The 14,474-nt window shown below is 39.1% G+C and overlaps 2 long non-coding RNA genes across 4 annotated transcripts in view; one reads left to right on the top strand and one right to left on the bottom strand.

Moving 5' to 3' along the window:
• LOC133484929 (uncharacterized) overlaps positions 1-5,175 on the top strand; it is a 42,888-nt gene extending 37,713 nt beyond the window's left edge. Inside the window, exon 4 of the long non-coding RNA XR_009790541.1 lies at positions 4,547-5,175. This is a non-coding gene — a long non-coding RNA (uncharacterized LOC133484929). The remainder of the gene's footprint in view (positions 1-4,546) is intronic.
• Positions 5,176-5,425: 250 nt separating this feature from the next.
• LOC133485062 (uncharacterized) lies at positions 5,426-13,544 on the bottom strand. Of its 3 annotated transcripts, none has more exons than XR_009790583.1 (3): positions 9,814-13,544; positions 8,454-9,256; positions 5,426-7,151 (listed from the first exon to the last, which is right to left on the bottom strand). It is a non-coding gene; the product is annotated as an uncharacterized LOC133485062 (long non-coding RNA). The 3 variants fall into 3 exon arrangements; XR_009790585.1 differs by having other exon boundaries at positions 8,454-8,780; positions 9,180-13,544; XR_009790584.1 differs by having other exon boundaries at positions 8,454-8,556; positions 8,666-13,544.
• Between the last annotated feature and the right edge of the window lie 930 nt (positions 13,545-14,474).

The raw sequence follows: 14,474 nt of genomic DNA on the forward strand, positions 1-14,474 counted from the left end.
GATTTTAAACCCCCATTTTAGGGTCAGTCGGTTCAGCTGTGCCAAGTAAGATCTGTAAGAAAAAAACAATAAATTCAGCCCCCAAAGACAATTTCACTGAGCAACATGAAATTTGGTAGATATGTTTATCATGAGCGAACCCACAAAAAAAGTCTCAAGCAACCATGCTTCAAAACACACAGAAAGGCTACCATTTGGCTTTGAAGCAGCCATGTCGGGCCCTTTTCCCGACTTTGCGAGCGCATTTTGACCAAACTCACTCAGTCCTTCCTGATCCCCGCAGCAGTTAATTCTCTCATCCATAATTTCCACCATGTTTGGCCCGCAGACATCTGTGTGGAGCTTCTCCCGACACGAATGCCGGGCAGACGTTTCATCATTTTATTTAAAGGTGGCAAAACATGTTTGTCTGATGAGTGACCTGAGCGAAGGGATGGGTGAGGGTGGGGGGGTACGGTCGACTCTGTTTAATTGGATAATTTTTCTTGCCTCCAATGCTGGATCCTTAACAAATCTTCGGACCGTAAAAACTCTTTGAATAGAAAAGACGCTTATTTTCCTTGTTATGTTGTGGATGCAATGTTACGTTTGAGCCACTGGCCGGTGGAACCGCCCACCAAGCAGCTGCCAAGTCGCTGAAACATTTGGCCAATAAAAAACTTCAATTAAAAAAAAAGCATAGTGGGTATTGCATAAATTAGCTCATCAATTAAGCTGCATTTGATATTCATGCACCGTCTGCTTGCCTCCACTTTGACTTATTACACTATTTGAGCTGTGTGTGCATGTATTTGTGTGTACGTCTGTGTGCCTGTGTGCTACTCCCAGAGAAATGTTGCTTTGGTTTCGGTTTGTGCACTTCTATTAAGCGCAAATATCATCAGCAACATGTTCCATATTTGATGGACTACTTAAAGTTGGTCCAATGAGATTTTTCTAATCTTATTTCTCTCTCTCTCTCTCTCTCTCTCTCTCTCTCTCTCTCTCTCTATATATATATATATATATATATATATATATATATTTAAATACACTTCATCTGACATTATACATACTTTAATACTTGTATTTCTTTTTTAATGATTGCATTCTCTGGATGTTGCATTCATTACTGCATCTGTAAGACTTTGACTGACCTGAATATAAACACAAATAATTCTTTTTATTTATATCCATCCAACCAACCAACTATCCATCCATTTTCCACAACATATCTGGGGACGGGTCGTAGGGGCAGCAGCTTAAACAGGGAAGCCCACACTTCCCTCCCCCCAGCCACTTCATCCAGCTATTCCGTAGTGATCCTGAGGCGTTCCCAGGCCAACCGGCAGACATAGTCCCTCCAGCTTGTGCTGGGTCGTCCCCAGGGCCTCCTACCGGTGGGACATATTGGAACACTTCACCTCGGAGGTATGCAGGGGGCATCCTAAACATATGCCCGAGCCACCCCATCGAGTTCCTCTCTAAGCGGAGGAGCAGCGGCTCGACTCTGAGACCCACCCGGATGACCGAGCTGCTCACCCTCTCTCTAAGGGAGATATCTTGTTCTTGTGGTTACGACTGACAACTCACGACCATACCTGAGGGTAGGAGTGTGGCTCAATGGTTATATTGAAAGCTTTGCCTTGGTCGTTACCATTTTGTGGAGTTGCTATGAAAAAGGTTGTGGAAATTTAATTTAATTTCAGTATTATTATTATTTAAAATGTTGTATGTATAAATTTGTTATGGTTAATCATGCACTGGGTCACATTATCGGCCTACTAAAGAAACATCCACAACAAGAGGGTTAAGCATTTCCCCAAAAAAGCATTACTTCAATTCTGACATTATTAATTAGTTGCGGATTATGTTTAACCTAAATATAATCTAAACATGAGGTTATGTTAATGTTGATGAATCATTTTCAGTGCAATGTTTTTGCTATTGCCAAGTCGTGCGCCTGATGTTCTTTTGAAGTTAACGCTCCTACCGTGTGCACTCTGCTGGAACCTTTTAAAAGCAGCATTATTTTCAGCCACAGCACATATCCTAATGGCCCTGTGTTGCCTTTGCCACCAAAAAAAGAAACGAAAAAGTCCCACTTGCGTGTTTGCTCATTTTTTAAAACTTAAAAAAAAAATAATGAAATAAAAATACATAATTATGTGAGCTTCTTTTTCGTCTTCTTTTATTCAAACTCTGAATATGAGATTAAATGAACTCGTTATGTGCCCTGCGATTGCCTGGCGACCAATTCTGGGTGTACACACAATTTCCTCTGGGTGGGAGCGAGTGCGTTCCCTCATCTAACTCTTGAACTTGAACGCAATGGTTCCATTCATTCGTTTCCTACCCACGTTATCAAAATGAATTTCATCCATCCATCCATTTTCTGTAGCGCTTTTGAAAAGGATCGGTATCGACGATACTGGCTCTGCACTTACTTGGTATCGGATCGATACTAAAATTTGCAGTATCGCACACCTCTACTCAGAACTGTGAGGCAGCCCAGTCAGTCGGCTGGGAGCGGAAACGGAACTGCTGAAGCGTTCTGTCACTCACTTCTGAATTTTTGGCGAATGACCAATGAGCAGGCAGCGTGCAGGCGGGGGAGGGACTTAATTAAGCATACTGCAAAAGGGGCAAAAGCACTTATTCACAGGACATTTTTTGCCTCTTTCATAGTCAAAATAAGCAAAAATGTCCCGGCAGACATTTTGAGGCTCTGGTGTTTTAAGGACCAATGTCCCAAATTCAACAGAGTCATTAATTTTGGTTAGAAATAGCAATTTGGGGGGCAAATTCCAGTGGCCTCATTTATCAAGTGTGCATATACACAAACGTGTGCCTACAGCGTGTGTACGTGTATGAACATTCCTACAGAAAGAATGGGATTTATCAAGTTGGACTTGTGCTTGTGGAAGTGCGTAAATTTATGTAAAGCTCTGACCATGCGTACACGAAACCTGGTGGTAGAACATTGAAACAACAAGTCACCAAAGGATCACCAAAGCCATCCGAGTGTACATCAATCATCATCAGCATCATAATAATAATAAAAACAATTTCAACTACTTGACACGGATTTGGGTGGACATGTCTTTTGTGGCAGGACGCACGAAAAAGTCTCAAGAACCCATGCCCAAAATTGAACAGGAAGTGTGCCATTTTGAGCAAATTTCTGGCCTGAAATCAGTTTTATCGATCAATGTGAAATTGGACGAACATGTCTATTTTAACAGGATGCGCGAAGAAGTCTTCAAGCCTGAAATCAAACAGGAAGTGAGCTATTACAATCCGAAGCAGGCATTACTGGGTGTGTTAGTAAATTTGAAAAAAATATTTTTTTAAATAAAAATCAGCTCCAGAAACCAAAATCACTGATCGACACTGATTTGTGTGGACATCTTAATGATAAGAGGATGCACGAAAAAGTCACAAGAACTCAGGCCTCAAATTGAACAAGAAGTCAGCCATTTTGGGCAAATTCCAAGGGCTCGTACTTTGCCAAAATGATCCTAAATCTGAGGCAGGTATCCCAGACAGATAAAATATCCAAATGGCCCAAATTGCTTTTACCACATTGCTTTTTCTCATAAAAAGAAAAAAAGAACTTGTTTTTTTGAGTTGAGCAGAGTTTATGCCCTTTCTGGAGTCTTTGTCTTCTTCTTTGTCTACTTCCATTCAAAAGCTGAATATGAGATTGAATAAACTCGTTAGCATGAAGGCCACATTTGCGTCTCATCTCTCTCCCATTCGTACTCACTCCATTCCCATGGTGCACCTCACTTAGACGCGATAAATTGTTGATGCGGCAAAAAGAACAACAATGCTCACTTCGCTGCTCATGTAATATTTACAGGACAAGTGTGGCGGCAGACCTGGTAGGTCCACGGCAGCGGCGGCCTTGTAAGCGATGTGGCACAAAGGAAGCTAGTGTGCAATTAGCTGCCACCGCAGGGAAACCACAAACAAAAAAAGCTTTTTGGGCAAAATGAGAAAAATAAATATTTCAGCATGATTGTTCAAAGTGCTCCGCTTTTCAACCTGAAATTAATCGGAGAGTGTCCCGTAGTTTGTCTCCATGAAACGGTCACGAATGGTTAGCAATGGCTCCTGAAAAGTTTCACAGTGATCAACAAATTAAAAAAACAAATAAAACAAATTAGCGAATAGTGGGATTAGATTATTATTTCATTTTTGCAAAAAAATAAAATAAAAAAATAAAAAGACACAGGCGCATATAGTCATGCAACTCCCTTCGTAAAATAACTTTTAAAAACATCAAAGAAAGAGTTAAAATAGACACACAACCCTGTTTTTAACATCTTAAAGAAAGAGAGACACAGGCGCATATAGACACGTGCATATAGTACCTTTGTAACATGACTTTAAATGACTAACATGACTTTAAATAGGGACAAAGGTGCAAGGAATGAGATGCGGGTGCGTCTACACACACAACTCCCTTCGTAACATGAGTTTAAGTATCAAAAATAGACACAGGTGTATATATAGACTTTCTGTTTCGCCCTCGCTCACTGACTCATTTGTTCCCTCCCAGAGCAGTGATGGCCGTGGCGTTGGAGGCCTTGGCGGCCTTGGCGTGGGTGTCCCACCAGGGTTCAGAGGTTCAACTCTGCCCTTCTGTGGTGCTTGTCTCAGCTTTCAACAAAGGCGCAACTCCCACCCGACTCTCTTCAACGCAACACAGGTGCACTAATGGACCACTGGGGGCAATACTGTACTGACAAGACACTTCATTAGGTACACCTATTGCGTGTACACTGTTCATCCATCCATCCATCTACAGTATTCACTTTACCCGGCTGTGAAAAGATCATTATAATTGACACTGTTAGTGTTGTGGTACTGGTAAACACCAACATTTTCATGACAGTCAGAGTTTTAATTAAATTTGTACATAATTAGAAATATAGTATTATAATGACTGTCACGACAACTGATGGGTAATACTAAGAACTGTCTCTTAATATTTTAAAGGCCTTGTTTAAATGTAAGGGGGTCAACATAGCATTATTATTATTATTATTATTATTATTGTTTATTTTCTTTGTGAAGGAAGGCATTTAAATATTTATGAAATTTTACATTTATGTAAACAGATATGGGATATTTGCAACATATTTCTTACATGATTTATAATTACATTTAATTTTATTAATTTCATATTAGTTTTAAAATAAGGGTTTTTCTATTATTAAATATGTCTCATTTGTATATTTTCAAAATTCAAATTAATATATTATTATAATTTTAATATAACTCTTGTCTTGTGACTTTAAGCTACAAAATAAAACCAAAAAATCTAAACATACTGTAAGTGTTTTTAAATGTGCATTTTAATGAATAAGGATATTTGTTCTATGCAAGAATGCATATATTTTTATTTTATTTTATGAGAAGCATTTAATGATTTTATTTCATTTAAATATTGTTAATGTATTTAACAAAATACTGTAATTGAAATGCAATTCTTGTCCAATAATACCTTTCAGGTATAGAGGCAGAGGAAGAGGCAGTACAACAGGCCTGTGTGTGTTTTAACTAAATGCCAAAGTGTAAAAATGAGTCTTAAATCGAGATTCACACATTTCTAGTGAGGTAGCAGCTCTAATATCCATGGGTAGTGCATTCAAGAGTACCGGAGCCTGAATAGAAAATGCTCTCGAGACTGCTGACTTCTTTCTGGCTCTTGGAGTCACCAAAAGACCAGCATGTTGTGAATGTAGGTTTCGGGATGTAACATACTGTACCACAAAGTCAGCAAGATAGGAGGGTGCCATATAATATTTTATTAGTAAATAACAAAACCTTAAAATCGCATATCGTGAATGGAACGCCAATGCAAGTTGACCAGTATCAGAGTAATATGATCAAACCTTATTGTCCTTGTCAAAAGTCTTGCTGCAGCGTTTTGTACTAATTGCAATACTCGACATGGGAAGACCAGAGAGCAGTACGTTACAGCAGTTGAGGTGAAGCATAATAAATGCATGGACTATGTTCTCTGCATCACTAGGGTTAGGTTGAGCTGTATTTTAGCAATATTGCGAAGATGAAAAAACTGTTTTGGTAATATTCATAATGTGCGTTTTAAAGGTAAGAGTTGAGTGAACTATAACACTGAGATTTTTTATTTTTTTTGCGTGAGTCACTTTGAGTAATGGCACTTTTATCAAAACTCAGAGAGGTGTACTTAAACAAGTGCCTGTGACTGGCAAGGCCAATTATCAACTGCTCAGAAGGAAATCCATGGTTTAATCTTAATGAGATATGTCTCCAGATTCCAGCAATCATGTGGTTTAGTTTGTTTTAGTGGCATTTATAGTTGGGTACGGTTGGTATAACAGTGAAAACTAATCTTATATTTGCAAATAATATCGTCAAGTGGCAACATATAAATACTGAACAAAAGAGGGCCGAGTCCAGATCTCTGCGGGACTCTGCTACCATCCTCAGATGTCACATTACCATGCATTACACGGTGAGTCCTCTCTGAGAGATAAGATATAAACAATTTAAAATGTTATATTTGTCTTAGTTAATAATTAATAAAGGATATGTCTTTTATTTAAAAAGTTAACATAAATTATGTATTTATTACTTATTTTAAGTTAAATATTATTCATGTATTAATTAATATAAATTAGATATGTCTTGTGTGATGATACCTCTAAGCAACAAATCATACAGATAAAATACAGCAAGATATACATAAGCAGCTAATGATACCCAAAAATACATTGTTGTAACATGTGCTTCCAATTGGTATTCTGTATTGATAAGACCTCAGTTTCCTCCGGCCTCTTGTACAGTATGTGATGTCACTGAAAATCAATAGCGTTCTGGTCTAAAAATAGACAAACACTAACGTCACATGTGGCAATAAAACAGTGTTGTTGTCCAAACAATATGTCCGCGTCCGTCACAGTAAATTCTGTCAGTCCAGACCGCCATCGTCGCCATTCTTCTTCTTCTTGTTCAGCCTCTAAGACGTTAATCCTCTGCACGTTGTATTTCTGCGCCAACTTTCACCTGGAGGATTAGGTGACCTTGTTGAGAAGTGACGAGGGATCAGTAGGTTATCAGCTCTTCTTTTTCTTTATCTTTTTCTTCTTCTGGAGGCAGCGGAGGATGTCCTCTTCCTAAATGACATTAAATTTTTCCACAATTTGAGGTAATATGATGTCATATGTGATGATGTCATGTTTGGGTGTGGTATTTTTTTAAACCCAATTATCATGTCCAAACATTCCAAGCTTCCTTATATTTTTTACTTATTCCTTTATTTATCCAGGAAAAGCTCAAAATCTAAAAGAGTGTTATGGGCTGAAATATGTGCCAGCAATAACTGAATTTGAATAATTTATATTTGAATTTGAATTTCTACGCTTGAATAATTGCATTAAAAAAATGAATTTGAAAAACATAATTTGAATTTGTATTGTTTAATTTGTATCATTGCATTTAAAAACTGAATCTGAATCTGAATTGCATAATTTGAAATGGGATGTATTGGTTTGGAACTGAAGTCTAATAAATTTTTAAGTGAATGTAAGAATTTCTTATCTGCAATGAAAATTCAAATTACATATCTTGAAATTCAGTTTGATTACTTGAGATTCAGTTGGACAAATTCAATTTCAAATTAGCTGTGACAGACATGCGGGTACTGTAAGCAATAGCAATCGATCGGCGATCCACAGATCTCCTCGTTGGCCAATCAGCGCCTTAGTTTTTTTTAATCACGTGACATATTGACTCTCCGGAAAGTAAAAAATTTCTAACCAGCAACAGTATTTTAACCTTCATACTGCCTTTCCTTAACCTTTGTGGAATACATCATATGGTCAGAAAGAGATAAAAAGGTCCTTCCTTTTGAACATAGTCCACACTAATAAATTCAATTTCAAATGATAGTATTCTGATTCAGTTTTTAAATGCAATGTTTAAAATTAAACAATGCAAATTCAAATTATGTTTTTCAAATTCTAATTTTTAATGCAATTATACAAGTGTGGAAATTTTAATTCAAATATAAATGATTCAAATTCAGTTCCTGCTGGCACATGTTTCAGCCCATAGAGTGTCCCCGTTAATAGGTGACTTTTCCAACTTATAAACATCTTTCCAACTATAAACATCCCAACATCCCCAACCTTGCTATATGCTAACATTCAAACAGTCTGGCTTTCAACATTGTAACATCACAACAGGCCTTAAACCTACTAGAATCTCAAAATCCAATATAAAAACACCCCTATATCCCAATTTAGCGAAATGCTAACTTTTAAACACCGTGGCATCCCATTTACAAACGGTACATTCTTACATCGAACGTTTGGCTCCACTTAGTCAGGGAAGAAAATTAAAGGGTGCACACGTTTACATCAATGAGCACCTTAAAAAAAAAAAAAAAAAATATATTGCCAAAAGTATTTGCTCACCTGCCTTAACTCACATATGAACTTCCCATTCCTAGTCCATAGGGTTCAGTATGATGTCGGTCCACCTTTTGCAGCTATAATAGCTCCAACTCTTCTGGGAAGCCTGTGTTTATGGGAATTTTTTACCATTTTTCAAGAAGCACAATTATGAGGTCACACACTCATGTTGGACGAATTGATGGAAATGATTGGGATGGTGCTGTTGCGCGGACCAATGTCATGCTGATTTCAAATTGATCCTGCCCTACATGGGCCGGAAGTGGCCCACGGGCCGGGAGCTTGACATGTCTGATCTGATCTAGATCTACTCCAAAGGCTCTAATAGACCTAGTGGAAGAGATAACATGATGCATTGATAAAAGAAAATATGCAGTGGGTATTTTCGTTGACATGAAAAAGGCCTCCGACATGATTAACCGTTACATATTTGGAAAAAGAAAATGGAGAGGTATGGTGTATGGTGTCTCCATTCACAACATAGGGAAAATGAACGGACTTAAGTTTTTCTGTCCTTTCATTTTCCTGTTGTTATGATTGGAGCAGGAAATCAACCAGAAACTAATTTGCCAATGACTGGCGAGATCGGAAGTAGGTCCTGAAACCTAGTGCACATAAACCATACTTGCATTTGATTTCCCAAAATTCCAACACCCCCAAATTCAAATATCCCAAATGTCACTACATCTGAAAGTTAATCTAAAAAGATATAAGGTACCACCAATTTACTTGGAAGATGTAGTATTGATCCAAGAAGCCACACACACCCATGTGGTGAGGGTGTCTGTTATCTGGGAAATGTGAGCCTGTGGAAAGATGACAAGATGTGAGATGAAGGTGCAAGAGTTGACCTTCGGTGGCAGCTGGAATTCTAGCAGGAGCCAATCAGTGGCGGCAATTAGTCTGTCTTTGTGAGTGCTCGCATGGATCCTAAGCAGGGTCAGTTAGGGAATATGAAGTCGCTGCTTCCATTTCAGGCGACACGCCGCTGTCCGTCATTCCGCTGCCGATTTTTTTTTTAATCAGGCCATATATATGTATCTCATGCGCCATCCCTTCATCTTCTGGTCTCTTCCGCTAGAGCCCCCATGGCGACGCTGACCTGGTCAAAAGGACCTTTTCTTTTTGCTGGGAAAATAGCTTCCTGTCGCACTGCAGGTGTTATCGGTTCTCAGTTGAGACTCTGCTGCCCAGTCGCGCACTTACTTTTCACTTAGATTTGTTTTTCATTATATATATATATATACAGTACATACGAAACCTGATTGATGGCATCAACTTTAGCAGTGAAATGCCCAACGTGTCGGAAAGGTTTAGATGTCGGTATGTCACCATAAAAGTTTGTTTCTAGCTTTTTTCGTACTTTAATAATCAGCAGTAGAAGAAGAATGGGTTGGTTTCACCAAAAACACTGGTTTCTGACCTGGAAAGCAGAGAAAACAAGCTTTTGTGACAAGAAACATGCCACTTATTTGTCACTAATATTTGTTTGCTTTTTTACATAGCGTCCACTATTCACTCCATGAGCTGTGTAATCTTTTCTCATGAGCAAGACACTTTATACTACCTACTGCGACACATAGCCTACTCTGTTTATATCATACATTGTACATACTCTGTTCGAGTGCAAGATGCCCAGACTTGTCCGACTAACTTGTTGGCATTTCTCTCCCTCATAATTGCCGTGACAAAGATCAGTCAAAATGTTCTAAAACAGCTGGCAATATGCGGGACTCGGCTGCCAGTCAATGAGTTAAACCTTCCAACTTCCCAATATCACAGCATTGCCATATGCTAACATTCAAACATCCTGATGTCCCATGATTTCCATTCCTTCTGGCAATGCAACATCCCAATACAACTTTTACCATGGAACAAATGAATTGACTTTCCATTTTTTCCTACAGAAAAGTCAACAGTGTCATGGAACAGATGGTTTCGTCAATGAGTTAGTCTTGTCTGTGATTGACAGGTCCCGGGTGTCAGCTGGGATGGGCTCTAGCTTCCCGTGACCCTGAATGGGATGATAAGCTGCAAAGAAAATGGATGCTTAGCTGGATAATATTTGCGCACCCATAAATGTATTTTACTTTCATGGAGGCAAGTGGCCTTGGAGTTCCTGAATTCATTCCCAGTCCCTGATTGATGGCTTCAGCTTCAGCAAAAATTTTGTTGAGTACACGGGTGGAGGGGTTTTTTCACGTCCCAACATTCTGAACATTCTCATTCCTCGAAATTCAGCCATACATTTTAAAACATCCCAACGGGGTGGAATGTCAGAATGGTGGTGTCTGCCGGACTTTAGAATTTTGAGATGCCAAAAGCATTTGAATATTTGTAGTTGTGGATGTTTGAATGGTAGCAAGTGGGATACTATGTTTTTGGAAATGCGTGCAGCAGTTATTTGAAAATATCAATAGAAGTACCACACCCAACATTCCAACATCCGAAAAACATACAAACATACAAACAATTACCCCGAGAGCACAGTGACAACTCATCCAGGAGGTCACAAAGGAACCCAAGACGAAAATTCAACATTTTGGAGGCTTTGTGTCTTGTTGCATCTGGCGTAAATGTAACACTCCAGCTGAGAAAAAAAAAACATAATACGAACAGTCAAACATGGTGATTGTGTGATAGTCTGGGGCTGCTTTGCACCTTCTGGACCTGGATGGCTTATTGTGATTGATGGAGCCATGAATTCTGCTCTTTGCCAGAAAATCCTGAAGGAGAATGTTCAGCCATGTTTATGACTTCGAGCTGAAGCGTACTTAGGGTCTGTAGCTGGAAAATGATCTAAAACTCACCAGCAAGTCAATTTATGAATAACTTAAAAAAAAGTGGCCCAATCAAATTCAAAGTTGAATACAATTGAAATGCAGTGGCATGACCTCAATAAGGCCGTTCATGTTCGAAAACCATTGCCAGTTGAAGAAAATGCTTGAGTTCACTTGTTACTACTGAGGGTGACCCAGCCAGTTATTAGGTGTGGGGGACAATTACGTTTCACAAAGGGGCAGGTAGCATTGAATATTTTTTTCCCTTAATAAATAAAATCAGGATTTATGTTTACATGAGTTATCTTTGTCTAGTATTTATATTTGTTTGATGATCTTAAACATTAAAGGGTAAACCATAGGTAAACTACACAAAAGAAAAAAAAAACTGAGAAGGGGGCCAATACGTTTTTGCGTTTGTATATAGATGTATGTATACAGTATATACCACTGTACCACACCAATGTACCACTGTACAACCTCTTTTTTTACTCAAGCATCTGTACTTTTACTTAAGTACAGAGTGGGAGTACTTTTGCCACCTCTGCAGGCTCGACAGTGAACTCTGCATGGCGCAGGGCGGAGTCATGCTTTGCGAATATTCCAAGATGTGTGCGTTTGTGGTTGTGTTTGATACTCTTCACACAGTGAGTGTTAGGTGTATAGTAAAAGGAGTAATTGTACACCAGGGGCTGCGTATGTGTGTGCGTGTCGGGCATGTGGCGGTGTGCAGTGGCGTGTCCGACGTGTCGGCACAGGTGTCAAAAAAGTGGATAATTAGCAAACAAACAAACAAACAAACGAGCCGAAGCGACGCCGCGGGACGAACGGCTTGACTCGACTCGAAAAGGCATGACGGGGAACGTCACGGGCGCACCACCTTGTCCCGCTAACCTCAACATGGAATGTCAAGTCCGACCCAACCTTTGTGGTCTTGTTAGTGGAATTATTGTGTGTCAAAGAACTACTAAGAGGCTCACATCTCGCTCCGGCTCGCTAACCAACATTACAATACTGTAGCATTATGGTGCACCTTCACAATAGTCGGATACCCAAACATTTGAAACTTTCTCCAACTTTTAAATCCATACTTCAAGCATTCTGGCACCGCATAATTCTAAAGTCCCACTCGTGGCAACGCTCTGAAACTTCAATATTCAGAACCTTCCAATATTCCATCCTTTACATTACAAATCTCAGATCAATTCAATAACCTGAGACCCCAACATTCCAAACGACTAATAACTCAACATTCAAGACACCAAATCATTTACACCAACACCCCCAATATCGTAACATGCAAATTGCAAACATTTCCATATACCAACCATCCCAATGCTCTGAAACCACATTCCCACACATTAACGTTCTAGAATTACAACATCCTTATATCCCAAAATTCCAAACATCCTGAGATTCTAGCATTCAACATTGTGAGATGGCCACTAGAGCCACTCATTCCAATACGCTCAGATCCCAACATTACAAGATTTCTAATCATCATTCCAAAATTCCTAACTGTACAGAATTCCAACAAAAAACATGCTAATATCCCATATAAAAATGCTAACGTTTCAGCATTATGGCATTCCAGAAGTCAACATTGTAACATCCAACTAAGTTAGTCATCCCAATACTCTGAGACCCCAACATTCCCAACCTTCTTGAATTCCTTTTTTCTTTTTTTCTTTTGTCCTATTCAAGCAGAAAGGAGGATCTGTATCACTTTTATGCCGGAACAGTTTTACTGTACCACACTGGAATTTTTAAGATGCCACTGTGGTTCTTCGTATTCTGAAGGATTTTTATTGAAAATTCAGTCAGACAGGACAAAGGTTTAAAGGGAATTGACAAAAAAAACAAAAGGGAGAGACAGTGAAAAGATAACTAAATAATATAAAACCTTCTTGAATTCTGACATTCAACATGCCAACGTCCCAATAACTAAATGTTGCAATATGCTAACATACAAGATTTATGAGAATCTAAAATTCAACCATTTCATAATTACAGCATCCAACACTATGGACACACTAACACTATTCTAACATTCCAGCATTGTCCTATACTAACATTCAAACATCCTGACATCGCATCATTGTGATATCCCAACAATTCCAACTCTGAGACCTCAATATAACGTCCCAAAATTCTAATACCAGAGCATTCTTACACTTTATTCAACATCCTAACATTCCAATTCCCAAATATTCATACACTTTATCCATTCTAACGTTCAAACAGCCCAATATCCTAACGTTGCAATACATTAACATTTCAAAATCCTGAAATCCAAGCATTCAAAATTCCACTAATGCCAGGTTGAATGATCAATGAACATTTCATTGTTGGGGAAGGTGGTTAAAGGATGTAACAGGATGTAAAAGACAGTATGGGTCAGAGCATCTGTTTTTGGGCAGGATGTGTTTGTTTGCAGGAGCGGAGATAAAAGGAGATGAGTCATTTGTGGCCATCGCATACGGACTGCGATGACACGAACCCGAGAGCCGCATTCAAGGGAAGATTCAGCAGAGATGACGCCCATCCAGTCGTCATGTATTGGGACATTTTCCTTTGGTCTGGGGGTTGAGTGACAAAAAGGGGGAATTATATTGGAGAGAGAATACATCTATAGTTGAACCCAGGGTAAAATATAGTTATTGTCTATAAATGTATTTTTGGTTAATATTTTTAGGCCTCTGGAATGGATTAATTGGATTTACATTATTTTCTATGGGAAATATTGTTTTGGTTTTCATGAAATTTCGTTTTAGTACATTTTTTGGGAGCAGATTAATTACAAACCCCAAAATCCACTGTATCTCAACATCCAACATTCAATCATCCCAATGTGTCTATGTGTTTACGTCCTTGTGTGTGCCCGTGTCAGCCTTCTGTTCTCTACTGAGGACAAAGCAACACCAATTAACTCCCAGCAATCAAAGGAGCTGCAATGTAGCACACGGATTCAATTAAACAGCTTTCCGGAGCACACGTCAAACAAGTGTCGCGTGTTTTCACGAGAACGTCGGCGTCCTGGAGGAGCTCCATCACGCCACTCGGTTGCGGCGCAGACGCTCTCATCCGTTCTCTCATCTCGGTGTGGTTCACTTGAGAGTCAAATGATTTGTGTGCTTATGTGGCGCGTATGAGAACACTCGCACAGATCGCTTCCTTCCCCTCTGTGATTGTCTTTCCTTGTTTTTCATTCGTTTGAGAGGAGAAAGCGCACATTTAGGCTCGC

This window comes from Phyllopteryx taeniolatus, chromosome 10 (genome assembly GCF_024500385.1).
Source record: "Phyllopteryx taeniolatus isolate TA_2022b chromosome 10, UOR_Ptae_1.2, whole genome shotgun sequence".
NCBI classification, from domain to species: domain Eukaryota; kingdom Metazoa; phylum Chordata; class Actinopteri; order Syngnathiformes; family Syngnathidae; genus Phyllopteryx; species Phyllopteryx taeniolatus.